Raw genomic sequence first — 14,195 nt, forward strand, 5'->3', positions numbered from 1 at the left:
GCACTTGGGACCTTCTGAGAACATCTCACACTTTGCCCAAGTAGAACCCTCTCTCATTCTTAGTTCCCCACCCCTGCCATTTGGTCCCTTGGTTATTTTCTCTCCTTGTTGATAATTTTCATCCTGTTATATGTTTAAATAGATCTTGACTTCAGGGACCCTCTGATACAATGGAGAAGTAGGAAATATACATGAATATTTCAATCCTGAATGACATAAGTTTCCATGGAAATATAAAAGAGAGAACAACTGCTGACCTGGGAAAGGAGGTGGGGTCAGGGACACAGTTAGGAGGACTTTGTGATGAAGAAATAGCCCTTCCCCAAGTAAATCTTTCCTGAAAAAAACCTAGATCAACCCCATGAAAGCCCAATGTTAAAAAAAAAATTGTTTCATTATTTTTTCTTAAAAAAAACAAAAAAACCTTTCCTAAGTTCTTGACAGTATTCAATAATTACTGTACACATAGTTCCCTTGAGTTCTATTTCACTGGCATGCATTAAGGTATCCTTTTCCATTTGCTGCCACTTCCTCCACAAATATTAGTAAAAAAAAAAAAAACCCAAAAACTGTGTTTTGTTAAGAAAAACAAAAAGACAAAAAGCCATAAAATCTATCACATCAAAACTCAGAAGGAGCTACAGCAAAATATGAGAAGATGACTATAACTTCAATTTATAAATCTTCAAGCAGTATTTAAGCTCACCTTTTTACACTGTCACCATTCTCTTGGTTAATATATTTGGAAATTAGAAAAGGCAGAGGAACCAGAGATCAAATTGCCAACCTCCACTGGATCATCGAAAAAGCAAGAGAGTTCCAGAAAAAACATCTATTTCTCCTTTATTGACTATGCCAAAGCCTTTGACTGTGTGGATCACCACAAACTGGAAAATTCTGAAACAGATTGGAATACCAGACCACTTGACCTGCCTCTTGAGAAACCTATACGCAGGTCAGGAAGCAACAGAGCTGGACATGGAACAACAGACTGGTTCCAAATAGGAAAAGGAGTACGTCAAGGCTGTATATTGTCACCCTGCTTATTTAACTTCTATGCAGAGTACATCATGAGAAACGCTGGGCTGGAAGAAGCACAAGCTGGAATCAAGATTGCCGGAAGAAATACCAATAACCTCAGATATGCAGATGACACCACCCTTATGGCAAAAAGTGAAGAACTAAAGAGCCTCTTGATGAAAGTGAAAGAGGAGAGTGAAAAAGTGGCTTAAAGCTCAACATTCAGAAAACGAAGATCATGGCATCTGGTCCCATCACTTCATGGGAAATAGAGGGAAACAGTGGAAACAGTGTCAGACTTTCCAAAAGTCTGATTTTGCAGTTTCCAAAATCACTGCTGATGGTGATTGCAGCCATGAAATTAAAAGATGCTTACTCCTTGGAAGAAAGGTTATGACCAACCTAGATAGCATATTCAAAAGCAGAGACATTACTTTGTCAACAAAGCTCCATCTAGTCAAGGCTATGGTTTTTCCAGTAGTCATATATGGATGCGAGAGTTGGACTGTGAAGAAAGCTGAGCACCGAAGAATTGATGCTTTTGAACTGTGGTGTTGGAGAAGACTCTTGAGAGTCCCTTGGACTGCAAGGAGATGCAACCAGTCCATTCTGAAGGAGATCAGCCCTGGGATTTCTTTGGAAGGAATGATGCTAAAGCTGAAACTCCAGTACTTTGGCCACCTCATGCAAAGAGTTGACTCATTGGAAAAGACTCTGATGCTGGGAGGGATTGGGGGCAGGAGGAAAAGGGGACGACAGAGGATGAGATGGCTGGATGGCATCACCGACTTGATGGACATGAGTCTGAGTGAACGCCGGGAGTTGGTGATGGACAGAGAGGCCTGGCGTGCTGCGATTCATGGGGTCACAGAGAGTCAGACACGACTGAGCGACTGAACTGAACTGAAACATGTATAAACAAACAAAAAACCTCTAGAAGCCTTGTTCCCATTCTGAAAGTCAGGTCCTAAAAGCTCTGAAATTTCACCTCATCATGGCTATGGAAGGACATAGAATAAGGGATTTTTTTTATTTATTTATTTTAAGTTGGAAGATAACTGCTTTACAATGTTGTGCTGGTTTCTACCATACATCAGCATGAATCAGCCATAGTTAAACACATGTTCCCTCCCTCTGGAATTTCCCTCCCACTCTCTCCCACCCCTCTAGGCTGTCATAGAGCAGCAGGTTGAGCTCCCTGTGTCATACAGCAACTTCCCAGGAGTGATATATTTTCCAGTCAGTACTGTATATATTTCAGTGCTACTCTCAATTCATCCTGCCCTCTCCTGCCCTCGCTGTGTCCATAAGTCTGTTCTGTATGTCTGAGTCTCTATTCCTGTCTTGCAAATAGGTTCATCAGTACTGTTTTTCAAGACTCCAGATATGCGTATTAACATACAGTATATATTTTTCTCTTTATGACTTACTTAACTCTGTATAAGTCTCTAGTTTCACCCACCTCACTAGAACTGACTCAAATTCATTCCTTTTACGGCTGAGTAATTCAGAATAAGTGATTTATCACACATAGTAGCTTTACTTTAAAATACACCAAAAACAGAAATTCAAGGTGTAGATTGTAATGGAATTCTCAAGACTATTTAAGAACCCCTTCCCTCCCTACCATAGAACTACATAGTTATTCAATTAATCCAGGCGAATAAACATTACCCTTTAGTGGATATCTCATTAGCCTGATACAAGCTGGAGCACACTGTTCTTTGTCACACAAGCTGCATTTCTTGCTATGAAATGATAAATTTTAGGAAATAAGGTGCATAATGGAAAAGTCATGGTTCCAGAAGAGATGTGTGCAACATATAATCTTGTAAATTAATTCTGCCTGGGCTACATTCCAGTGCTCCAGAACAATTACTAGCAAAGGAAAGCCATCAAAGGACGGGGGAAAAGTCTGCCTCCTGCTATACATCCCCTCCAAGGCACAGCCCAGAATTTCGTCATAATCCCACAAGCAGTCTTCTTCCCTTCTAAGTAGTAATTTCATTGAAATACTTGGTGCAAAGGAAGATAGGGGTGGGAAAATGAGCAGTAGAAAGAGGCAATAATGGAGCTCTAAACCATGTGGTAAACAACTGCTGATAAATAGGAACATTCTGGTACAGTTAAGGATGCTTCTCAGCACAGAGAAGATTATGTAGGACATTTCTTTAATATCCTTTTATTAAAGTTACAGATGCTGAAAACTAATTCTTCCCTAAGTTTTTATGTTCAGTTTGTTGCTCTATTTATAAACCAAGCAAATATTTACAACCACTTGTCAAGGAGACTGGAATGATGCTGATTGGTTCCCACTTATAACCTTGGTAACCTAAACACTTTCAAATGTTGTAAACATTATTTATGTACTTAATATATTCTAAGTAATAGAATGGGGAAGACTAGAGATCTCTTGAAGAAAATTGGAGATACCAAGGGAACACTTCATGCAAAGATGGGTACAATGAAGGACAGAAATGGTAAGGAACTAACAGAAGCAGAAGCTATTAAGAAGAGGTGGCAAGAATACACAGAACTATACAAAAAAGATCCTCATGACCCAAATAACCATGATGGTGTGATCACTCACCTAGAGCCAGACATCCTGGAGTGCAAAGTCAAGTGACCTTTAGGAACTGTCACTAAGAAGAAAGCTAGTGGAGGTGATGGAATTCCAACTAAGCTATTTAAAATCCTAAAAGATGATGCTGTGAAAGCATTGCACTCAATATGCCAGCAAATTTGGAAAACTCACCAGTGGCCACAGGACTGGAAAAGGTCAGTTTTCTTTCCAATCCCAAAAAAGGCAATGCCAAAGAATGTTCAAAGTGTTAGTCTCTCAATCATGTCAGACTCTTTGCAACCCCATGGACTCTAGCCTGCCAGGCTCCTCTGTCCATGGAATTGCCCAGTCAAGAATACTGGAATGGATTGCCATTCCCTTCTCCAAAGAATGTTCAAACTACTGCACAATTGCAGTCATCTCACATGCTAGCAAAGTAATGCTCAAAATTCTCCAAGCCAGGCTTTAATAGTACATGAACTGTGAATTTCCTGATGTTCAAGCTGGATTTAAAAAGGGCAGAGGAAAAAGAGATCAAATTGCCAACATCTGTTGAATCATTGAAAAAGCAAGAGAGTTCCAGAAAGCAGCTACTTCTGCTTTATTGACTATACCAAAGCCTTTGACTGTGTGGATCACTAAAAACTGTAGAATATTCTTAAAGAGATGGGAATACCTGACCACCTTACCTGTTTCCTGAGAAATCTGTATGCAGATCAAGAAGCAACAGTTAGAATTGGACATAGAACAGTAGACTGGTTCAAAATTGGGAAAGGAGTATGTCAAGGCTGTACATTGTCACCGTCTTTATTTACCTTATATACAGAGTACATCATGTGAAATGCCAGGCTGGATGAATCACAAGCTGGAATCAAGATTGCCAGGAGAAATATCAACAGCCTCACATATGCAGATGATACCACTCTATTTGCAGAAAGTGAAGAGGAACTAAAAAGCCTCTTGATGAAAACAAAAGAGGAGAGTGAAAAAGCTGACTTAAATCTCAACATTCAAAATATCTAAGATCATGTTTTCTGGTCCAATCACTTCATGGCAAATAAATGGAGGAAAAGTGGAAACAGTGACAGACTTTAGTTTCTTCAACTCCAAACTCACTGCAGATGATGACTGCAGCCATGAAATTAAAAGACACTTGCTCTTTGGAAGAAAAGCTATCACAAACCTAGACAGTGTATTAAAAAGCAGAGGTATTATTTGCCAACAAAGGCCCATATAGTCAAAGCTATGGTTTTTTCCAGTGAACGTATGTGAGTGCTGGACCATGAAGGAGGCTGAGTGCCAAAGAATCGATGCTTTCAAATTGTGGTGTTGGAGAAGACTCTTGAGAGTCCCTTGGACTGCAAAGAGATCAAACTAGTCAATTCTAAAGAAAAAAATCAACCCTGAATATTCATCGGAAGGACTGACGCTGAAGCTGAAGCTCCAATACTTTGGCCACTCAATGTGAACAACTGACTCATTGGAAAAGACGCTGATGCTGGGAAAGACTGAGGGCAAGAGGAGAAGGGATGGCAGAGGAACAGATGGTTAGATATCATCATTGACTCAATGAATGTGAGTCTGAGCAAATTCCGGGAGATAGTGAAGGACAGGGAGGCCTGGCATGCTACAGTTCATGGTATCATAAAAAATCAGACACAACCTAGCAACTAAACAATAACAATTTTTCTTTTAATTTAAAAATGTCTGATTGGCAAACCCTTCAAAATAATTAATTCATATATATCAGACTAACTTTATGTCTATGATGAAATTTGAGGTTTTTAAAATATAATGTATATAACCTTATTAATATTCACCAGAATCAATTATTCAGTTACACATTTGAAACTGAAATTGTAAGTCTGTCAATCTAAGATTCCAGATTTCCTCAAACATATAAAATTTAAATTAGGTGCAAAATCCTACATAACAGAACACTACGGTTCTGATTCTTTAAAAAATTTTTAAACTAATCTGAAATATTCTGAGTTAAATGATACTTAAATCTCAGAAAAACATTGCATTTTCAGTTAACTTAGGTAACTTTTGACTAGTAATTTTATCTGACTGTGAGATCTAGAAGTTTAGACATTCAGGGCAATTCTTACCACCTGCTGTTTAGATGGTTATTATTTAAGGAGTTACCTATCCATGTCTGGCCATAAGGTCATTAGGCATGCTTAACATCCCTATGGCCAGAGATTTTGACCAAATGTAACTTTCAATTTACAAAGGTTCAAAAGTTCCACTTCTTCCTGATGATCCAAGATACCAATAGAGTCTTTCTAATCATCTATGCAACCCTATCTGAACGCCTATACCCATTCCCCACCCCCCACCACCACACACACACCAATTTCCTCTCTCATTCCTCCTACTCCCTCCCTTACTCCATCCACTCCAGTTTTCTAGCTGCATTTGTCTCAGCACCATTGCACTGCCTCTTCCTTCTGCCTGAAATCATCATCCGGAAGTATACATGGCTTGCTTCCAGGCCATCTTCAGGTCTTTCTTCAGGCATCACCTTCTCACAGAGGCCTATGCCAGCCACCTTCCTGACACCTTCTCACAGAGGCCTATTGCAGCCACCTTCCTGAAAATTCCAATCTTGCCCTCTGTTTTGGGCTTCCCAGGTGGCTTAGTGATAAAGAATTCGCCTACTAATGCAGGAGACGCAGGAGACGCAGTTTTGATCCCTGGGTCAGGAAGACTCCTGGAAGAGGAAAGGGCAACCCACTCTGGTATTCTTGCCTGGAGGTTCCCATGGACGGAGAAGCCTGACTGGCTAGAGTCCATGGGGTTGCAAAGAGTCAGACAGAGCTGAGTATGCACACACCTTCTCCTTACCCTTCTCACTCAATTCCTTTCTCATCTCCCGCTCAGTCACTCAACACATCTAACAGACTATGTGAGAGTTGCTCAGTCATGTCTGACTCTTTGTGACTCCATGGACTATACAGTCCATGGAACTTTCCAGGCCAGAATACTGGAGTGGGCCCTTCTCCAGGGAATCTTCTTAGCCCAGCAACATTTTAATTATTTACTTGTTTATTCTCTGTTCCTCCAAAGCTCCATAAGGGACAGGATTTTTTCATTTTTTATTCAGCACTGAGTCCTCATGGCCAAGAAGAGTGCCCGATGCATAGACAGTTCTCAAAAAATATTTGTCAGATGGATGAATGAATGAATGAGTATAATGAAGAAGTTGGTTGTTTCCAGGTACCAGGAAGAGAGCCCATGATGCTTTTGGAGAGAGGAGCATATCTTGTAAAGATGCAAAGCAGTGCAAGCACTTCAGCAACGGCTTTTGCAAACAAGACACAGATTGACATCCAGTCTTTCCTGCTTCCCCCAATACCCTGGGACTACCTCTGCCTACTTCCAACAACTACTGATGGTGATTATTCATGTTTGAAAGTCAGGTTACATTTCTTTACAAATGTTGCTTAATCAGCCTTATCCCTTAATCAGCCCAAGTGGTAACTGAAGTTTACACCATAATGCAGTGTGTTTGGACTCTCTGTGGCAATCTCCTTTTCACTCAGTTGTTCCATTAACCATGAGCTGGGCTGTGCTGCGCGCTAAGTTGCTTCAGTCATGTCCGACTCTTTGCGACCCCATGGACTATAGCCCACCAGGCTCTTCTGTCCGTGGGATTCTCCAGGCAAGAATACTGGAGTGGGTTGTCATGTCCTCCCTCCAGGGGATCTTCCCAACCCAGAGACTGAACCCGCATCTCTGACGAGTCCTGCACTGGCAGGCGTGTTCTTTTCCACTGGTGCCACCTGAGAGGTCCCAAATAAAACCAGAGGATGGATGTTGTTGTTCTTTAGTTGCTAAGTTGTGTCCAACTCTTTTGCAAGCCCGTGGACTGTAACCCACCAGGCTCCTCTGTCCATGGGATTTCCCAGGAAGAATCCTGGAGTGGGTTGCATTTCCTTCTCCAAGGGATCTTCCTATCCCAGGATTGAACCTGGGTCTCCTGCTTGGCAGGTGGATTCTCTACTGCTGAGCCACCAGCAGGGTTAAGCAGGGCTGAGAGAGGACTAAACTGTTTTCTCATGACTGAAGGTCTGTATAGAATAATTAGGCCAGTCCACCCCAGGGTGCAAAGGCTAAATTTTCTTTCTTCTGGATATGCGCCACGTATCTGCAAACCACAACACAGCTAGTTATCAAATGTTCTGCAATGTTCTATGTGGAACTCCCTCTGAGGTAGTCAGAGAGGCTTGGTACAGATCAGAAAGGATTTCACCTACATTCTTATTGCACAGGAGGGAATTCTGTGAGGGAAAACGATTCCTCAACATCAACTTCTTTTATTACACTTAATACAGGAACAGAGAAAAGAAGAGCCAACTCTGGCTTTCCCTGTTCTGAGTGTCTGGCCAACTGTTTATCTTTCTTATGGAAAGTACTGGGTGGGAGGGTGAGGGCTGAAACCACTTGTCATTTATCTTTCTGTATCAACGTGTGGGAGTAAGTAGGTCTTGCTCTAACTTGTACCACCCAGGGGAAGACCAATTAAACTCCTTTAGTAAAGACAATCTCAAATGGCCTATGGAGCAGGGGTCCCTAACCTCTGGGATCTGACGCCTAATGATCTGAGGTGGAACTGACGTAATCACAATAGAAATAAAGTGAACAATAAATGCAACGCACTTTAATCATCCTGAAGCCATCCTCCCACCAGATCCTGATCCATGGAAAAATTGTCTTGCGTGAAACTGGCCCCTGGTGTCAAAAAGCTGGGGACTGGCCCTTCCGCCACTAAGCTGTGGGCAGTGGGAAACCCCGAGAAACTATATACCTGGACTCAATGCAAGGACTAGTGGCACCAGTAAGGAAAAAGTAAGGCAGAATTTGGGGGCTTTCAAAGCCATGCTTCCTTTGAATTCCGTTTTACTTAAACTGAAAAGGTAAACAAGTACTGTTTGAAGGTCTCTGGATGCTGAATTTGGCGACAGGAATCTCTCCACTCCCACAGGAAGAGACAAACCAAAGAGTGAGGTTTAACCCGTAGATTATTCTTTCCACAGTGGGTATTATCCAGTGTATTTAGGGGCAAAGAGACCCTTGCATTTTGAGACTAATCCTAGATGAGCAAGAGATTTTCTAGCCCTTATGAGATCACAGTTTAGCTTTACATCTAGACAGACCCACTCTTGTTTTGGAAAAAACCAATTGAATGGGCCCTTCAGTTTTGCTGATGTAAATAAAATACAGATCCGTAGCTTAGAAAAGAACAGTCAGGTCGTGACGAACCTGAACGCAGATGATGAGTGAATCAAACACTGCATCACTGCTTTTCTGTCTGCTTTATGCTTTTATATAGTGTGGTTCAGGATAGCTGTGTCTTAGTTTTACTTAAAAATGGAGTTTCTGTTTCTTGTTACCATTTTTTTCTTGTTTTAGGGTAATTTATGAAAGGCTAATGTGGCAAAATAATTTTATTATGTCATTAAAAATCAGAAGTGATATGTGATAGATATCATTTTAGATATTTGTCTTATCACTATAGCAACTCTATAAAGTGGATATAATGAGAAAGATAAATTGTATTACAGTAAACTGAACTGAAGAGATTTCTGCCTTTTGGGACTAGACATGCAAAAACTAATTCAAAATGATCAAAGCCCTAAATGTAAGAGCCAAAACTATAAAACTCTGAGAATAAAACACAGAAGGAAACTTTAATGGCATTGGATTGGTAATGATTTCTTGGCTATAACACCAAAAGCAAAGGCAACAAAAGCAAAAATAAATAAGTGGGACTACATCAAACTCAAAACCTTTTTCATATCAAAGGAAGCAAGCAACAGATGGAGAAAGGAATTTACGGAATGGGAGAAGATATTTGCAAATCATATATATGATAAGAAATTCATAACCAAAATGTATAAAGAACCCCTGAAACTCAACAGTGGAGAAACAGCCTGGTTTTAAAAATGGGCAAAGAATTTGAATAGGTATTTTGCCAAACAAGATATGCAAATGGTCAGTAAGTACATGAGAGTTGCTCAAGGATACTAATCATCAGGAAAATGAAAATGAAAACCAAATGAGGGGACTTCCCTGGTGGGTCAGTGGTTAAGAATCCTGGCAATGCAGAAGGCATGGGTTCTATCCCCGTCCAGGAAGATGCCCACATGTCACGGAGCAAGTAAGGCAGTGTGCCACAACTACTGAGCCAGCGCTGGAGAGCCTGCACGGAGGCGACTGAGCCCGCATGCCCTGGAGCCCGTGCTCTGCAACAAAAGAAACCACTGAGATGAGAAGCCCCCGCACCGCAGCGAATAGCACCCCCACATCCACACCGGGGCTCCCAGGCACAGCAGTGAAGATGCAGCACAGCCAAAAACAAGTGAATAAATAAAATGTTAAAAAACGATCTTTCTTAAAAAAAAAACAAAAAAAAAAACCACAATGAGATATCATCTCACACCAAAAGTAGCAAGTATTAGGATGTAGAAACATTGGAACGCTTGCGCACTGCTGATAGGAATGTAAAACAGTGCAGCTGCGGTGGGAAAGGCAGGGTGGGTCCTTGACAAACTAAACATAGAATTACCATTGTGCTGCAATCCCTCTTCTGAATACATATGCAAGAGAGCTGAACCAGGACTCAAACAGATATTTGTATACACGTCCATGTTCATCGCAGCATTATTCCCAATAGCTAAAAGGTGGAAGGGCTTCCCTGGTGGCTCAGATGGTAAAGAATCCGCCAGCAATATGGGAGACCTGGGTTCTATTCCTGGGTTGGGAAGATCCCCTGAGGGAGGGCATGGCAATGCACTCCAGTATTCTGGCCTGGACAATTCCATGGACAGAGGAGCCTAGTTGGCTACAGTCCATGAGGTCACAAAGACTGGACATGACTGAGCGACTAAGCACACAAAATGTGGAAGCCACCCATGTGTCTACTAATGGATAAATGAATAAACAAAATGTGGGGTATGCATGCAGTGAGACAGTGGTTAGCCTTAAGAAGGAAGGAAATTCTGACACCTGTTCCAGCATGCATGAAACTTGAAGACATTACGCCAAGTGCAATAGGTCAGACACCAAAGGACAAATATTGAGGTTCTTCAAGCAGTCAAATTCATAAAGACAGAAAACAGGATGGTGGTTGCCAAGGGCCTGGGTGAAGGGGAGAATGGGGAGTTATTGTTTAATGGGTATGGAGTTTCAGTCTGAGAAGATAACAAAGTTCTTAGAGGTAGATGGGGCTTATAGTGGCAGAATGTGAATATACTTAATGTTACAGAACTTAAACATGGTTAAAAGGGTAAATTTTATGTTATCTATATTTTGTCACAATAAAAAAAAATCCCTTTCAACTATTCCTTTTTCTTTCTCCTCTCCTTCACAGTTAAGCATCTAAAGAGTATTATCTTTTCTTTCTCTTTAAAAGTTCTCCTCCCCATTCACCCTATAACCTACTTCAGTCTGACTTTCATCCTTCCACACCATCAAAACTAAATGTGTAGGTTGTCCATGACCACATGACCCTATACCCATTAGGTATTTGTAAGACCTCATTTGATTGACTCATAGGCACTTGATATATATGATCAGCTCTTCTTTTTCGAATTCTGTCTCCCTTCGGCTTCTATGTAGCAGCCCTATTTCAGGGTTTCTGGAGGCTCTCCTGGATCCTGTCTCCTTTGCAGTGTCTTTCTCAACAGTGTCATCATATGCCACATTCCTACTTTCTCTCTGAGGTACGATCTACAAGTCTCTTTTTAGTATCCATCATCCCTGTCACATCCCTTGACACATGCTATAATCTTAAATAATATTCAGTGTAATTATCACTCCTTTAGGAAGGCCATCTTTTAAGTATCCAAATAAATCAAGTCTTCCTAGTTATTCTTACTGCTGTCTATACTTCTTCTTCATAGTATTTCAGGATACTCCATCTCTATCTGCTTTAGATAGAGATTTTACAGATATTGGGCGGCCAAAAAGTTCATTTGGGGTTTTCGTATGATTTTATGGAAAAACTCAACTGAACTTTTTAGCTAACCCAATATTGTTATGACTGTGTTCAGTCTCATCTGACTCTTTGTGACTGCATGGACTATAGCCCGCCAGGCTCCTCTGCTCATGAAAATTTTCAGGCAAGCACACTGGAGTGGGTTCCTACTCTGGGGATCTTCCCAACACGGGGATCAAACCTGCATCTCCTGCATTGGCAGGCAGGTTCTTTACCACTAGCACCACCTGGATATTTCTCATCCAACTGACTGTATATTTCATGAAGGTAGGGATCATATTTGCTTGTTTGTTTTATCATTTCTGACTGTGGGGAGATTACATTCTCTTCTCAGTGCATTGCCTGCCAGAGAATGATTCTCAATGCATACTTTAATAAACATCGATCCCAACAGTTTCTTGTTAGCATTGTTGAGCAAAGGAGGGAGAAACGAGGACACCACTGTAAGCCCCAAGGACAGCTGAAGTCTGGAGAGCTTGGAGAAAAAGGCCCCAGCGTGGAAAGACTCAGGCTAGCACAAGTGTCCCCTTGGGCACTCTCAGAGATGTGGGAGAGACTGCAAGTCATTTCACTTGGCCATGGAGAGAAAAAATGACTCCTGCATGCTTGGGGACATCCAGTGACAATCTTCATGTTTGCAAAGGTGTTACTACTATACTCTCAAGGAGAAGAAATAGGGGTTTTCAGACTCTAGATGTCAAAATTCATCTGTGGGTCCCAAACCTGGCAGCTCAACAGAAACTGTCACAAAACAAACAGATTCTCATTCAGTTGGTCTATAGTGAAGGTCAGAAAACCACTTTCTAAAGTTACCCTGCCCTAATCCACCCTTACTTGATTCTGATATATGATCACACTTGGGAATAGTTAGATCAAATAACTCTTAAGATATTTTTTGCTTCTGAACTTCAATGACTTTTTAAACATATAGGTTTTTCCTCAACAGAGGCTATAAAAGCTTCAAATCAAATCAGAATATGTAGATTAATTATTCATGCTTTTCTGCAACAAATTTGTTGCACACATTTTTATCCATACACAACCTTTGAGTACATTTGTGCTCATTAGGAGTGAGACAGGATTGGGTGGATAAAAATACCTTTGCCCATAATGAATGCAGAAGGCAATGGCACCCCACTCCAGTAAACCCCATGGATGGAGGAGCCTGGTGGGCTGCAGTCCATGGGGTTGCTAAGAGTCGGACACGACTGAGCGACTTCACTTTCACTTTTCACTTTCATGCATTGGAGAAGGCAATGGCAACCCACTCCAGTGTTCTTGCCTGGAGAATCCCAGGAACGGGGGAGCCTGATAGGCTGCCGTCTATGGGGTCGCAGAGTCGGACACAACTGAAGTGACTTAGCAGCAGCAGCAGCAGCCCATAGTGAAATTACAATACAATGCAGTTACAGAGATAAGACATTCAAGAAATAATTAGGAACACATAGGGCATTATATGAGCTAAAATTCCAGCTACCTGTCCATCAGCACTGCCAAGCAACCAGGAAATTTCTGAAACCACACGTAAAGGGGACGTATTCTCGACCTTCTCTGCCTTCTCCTCCCCACCACCTTGTGGGATTTGACCTCTTTTCTGTTTCTTCTAAATCTTCTACATCTCTATATTGTAACTGTTTCCTAGGACTTTGCACAAAGTACTTTTTCCAAGTGGATATGTAATAAATACATGCACTCTGCATTCAGTAGGGGGTTAATAAGAAGTTTCCAAATGAATGAATTACCAAGCAGAATCAGAATGCCAATTAATGAAATTGTTTTCATTTTGTGCCCAAACCAAGAGGTGCCAACAGGGGACAGAAAAGACAAGAAAAAATGAAGCAGAGAAAAGGAAGTTTCAGAGATGAGCAGCAGGCACAGAGTCAGAAGGGACAGAGATCAACCGCAGTGGCGCGGGATAAAGCAACAACATCGGCGGTAACAGAGAGGCAGTAGTTGACTTGCAGAAAGGTAAGGTAAGAGACAAATGTTCCAGCCAACATGATACGGCAGTGACCTTTGAAGGCCAAGGCATTGGCCATTTCTAGCAAGTGCAGAAAGTAGGAAGAAAAGGAGGCAAAGAAGAGAGGTGGAGGCTGATGAAGAAACCCCTGAGGAAGCTACTGCGGGGCCGGGAGCAGAGTGTGGCCTGGATGGTGGGCTCACTTATCACACAGGAGTCAGGTAGGAGCATCGTTCTATCCCATACTGCACAGAGCTTTATCTCTTCCTATAACTTTACCAATCTCACCATGTACTGCTATTTCATACTCCTAATGATTACTCTGAGTCAGCCCTTAAAGATCATATGATATTAAATATATGTTATTAACAAGGCAGGGAAAGCAATAGTCATAGCCAAGAGCCTTAAACTGGTTTACCCTGAGCTCAATCCTTTGTGTGACTTATAACCTCTTATCAAGCTAGCAACATAGATAAAGATATCATTCTTGTTTTACATTTGGAAAATGATCCATTGTGCTGGTAAATGCTTAGTAACCAAAAAAATCCCTGATTTACAGTGTCTGCCAATTTCTACTGTATAAATACTCTCACACTGGCCAATTTTAAGTTTTCAACATTACTTCACTGAATGCACAGTTGGGGAGA

General features: G+C 41.4%; 1 long non-coding RNA gene across 1 annotated transcript in view; it reads right to left on the bottom strand.

Annotated features, from left to right (window-relative positions):
- Positions 1-14,195, bottom strand: part of LOC147371270 (uncharacterized) — a 53,205-nt gene that overhangs the window by 27,003 nt on the left and 12,007 nt on the right. The gene's annotated exons all lie outside the window — the stretch shown is intronic.

Source organism: Bos grunniens, chromosome 5, assembly GCF_055505025.1.
Source record: "Bos grunniens cultivar Pamir isolate PY7600 chromosome 5, Bosgru_T2T1.0, whole genome shotgun sequence".
Lineage (NCBI taxonomy): Eukaryota > Metazoa > Chordata > Mammalia > Artiodactyla > Bovidae > Bos > Bos grunniens.